The sequence below is a fragment of the Schistocerca gregaria genome, unplaced genomic scaffold (genome assembly GCF_023897955.1).
Source record: "Schistocerca gregaria isolate iqSchGreg1 unplaced genomic scaffold, iqSchGreg1.2 ptg000387l, whole genome shotgun sequence".
Classification (NCBI taxonomy): domain Eukaryota; kingdom Metazoa; phylum Arthropoda; class Insecta; order Orthoptera; family Acrididae; genus Schistocerca; species Schistocerca gregaria.
In genome coordinates this window covers 5,074,043-5,076,199 of record NW_026061829.1, presented here as the reverse complement: position 1 = coordinate 5,076,199, position 2,157 = coordinate 5,074,043, and positions in this window count along the sequence as shown.

Here is a 2,157-nt window from a genome sequence, read left to right as displayed (position 1 = left end):
TGGCTTTGGTGCCTTGGACATGAGCTAGGACCTCAAGATTCTGCATGAAAGGAGGACTAGCAGCCGAGTTGCACGGGAGAATGTGAAAATTGTTCATATGTAGTAAAAACTTGAGAAATCCGTCCGTTTTCGTCATTTGTTATCGAATAGACTTAAAGCCAGATCGTCACATTGGCCGCTCTTCTCTCTGAAACGGTTGTACTTATCGTCTACAAAGCTATGTCGCGTGCTGCGATATGCGGAGACACTAAAAGCACCATAGTAGAACAGAGATGAAGCTTCTAAGTTGATGTAATAGCTAGTAAGAAGTAGTACAATTAAAGTTTTAGGTATCGGGTATTGACTTTTTACCCTTCTTTGGGCCTTGGACACGAGCTAGGAACTTAAGATTTTGCATGATGGAGGACTAGCAGCCCAGTTGCACGGGAGAATGTGAAAAGTGTTCATATGTTGTAAAAACCTGAGAAATCCGTCCGTTTTCGTCATTTGTTATCGAATCGACATAAAGCCAGATCGTCACATTGGCCACTCTTCTCTCTGAAACGGTTGTACTTATCGTCAGCAAAGCTATGTCGCGGGCTGCGGTATGCTGAGACACTAAAAGCACCATAGTAGAACACAGATGAAGCTTCTAAGTTGATGTAATAGCCAGGAAGAAGTAGTACAATTCAATTTTAGGTATCGATTATTGACTTTTTAGCTGGCTTTGGTGCCTTGGACATGAGGTAGGACCTTAACATTCTGCATGAAAGGAGGACTAGCAGCCGATTTGCACGGGAGAATGTGAAAAGTGTTCATATGTAGTAAAAACCTGAGAAATCCGTCCGTTTTCGTCATTTGTTATCGAATCGACGTAAAGCCAGATCGTCACATTGGCCGCTCTTCTCTCTGAAACGGTTGTACTTATCGATTGCAATGCTATGTCGCGTGTTGCGGTATGCGGAGACACGAAAAGAACCATAGTAGAACACAGATGAAGCTTCTAAGTTGATGTAATAGCCAGTAAGAAGTAGTACAATTCAAGTTTTAGGTATCGATTATTGACTTTTTAGCTGGCTTTGGTGCCTTGGACATGAGCTAGGACCTTATGATTCTGCATGAAAGGAGGACTAGCAGCCGAGTTGCACGGGAGAATGTGAAAAGTGTTCATATGTAGTAAAAACCTGAGAAATACGTCCGTTTTCGTCATTTGTTATCGAATCGACTTATAGCCAGATCGTCACATTGGCCGCTCTCCTCTCTGAATCGGTTGTACTTATCGTCTGCAAAGCTATGTCACGTGCTGCGGGATCTGGAGACACTAAAATCACAACAGTAGAACACAGATGAAGCTTCTAAGTTGATGTAATAACCAGTAAGAAGTAGTCCAATTCAAGTTTTAGGTATCGATTATTGACTTTTTAGCTGGCTTTGGTGCCTTGGACATGAGCTAGGACCTTATGATTCTGCATGAAAGGAGGACTAGCAGCCGAGTTGCACGGGAGAATGAGAAAAGTGTTCATATGTAGTAAAAACCTGACAAATCCGTCCGCTTAACGTCATTTGTTATCGAATCTACTTAATGCCAGATCGTCACATTGGCCGCTCTTCTCTCTGAAACGGTAGTACTTATCGTCTGCAAAGCTATGTCGCGTGCTGCGATTTGCCGAGACACTAAAAGCACCATAGTAGAACACAGATGAAGCTTCTAAGTTGATGTAATAGCCAGGAAGAAGTAGTACAATTCAATTTTGGGTATCGATTATTGACTTTTTAGCTGGCTTTGGTGCCTTGGACATGAGCTAGGACCTTATGATTCTGCATGAAAGGAGGACTAGCAGCCGAGTTGCACGGTAGAATGTGAAAAGTGTTCATATGTAGTAAAAACCTGAGACATTCGTCCGTTTTCGTCATTTGTTATCGAATCGACTTAAAGCCAGATCGTCACATTGGCCGCTCTTCTCTCTGAAACGCTTGTACTTATCGTCTGCAAAGCTATGTCGCGTGCTACGGTATGCGGAGGCACTAAAAGCACCATAGTAGAACACAGATGAATCTTCTAAGTTGATGTAATAGCCAGTAAGAAGTAGTAGAATTCAAGTTTTAGGTATCGATTATTGACTTTTTAGCTGGCTCTGGTGCCTTGGACATGAGCTAGGACCTTAATATTCTGCATTA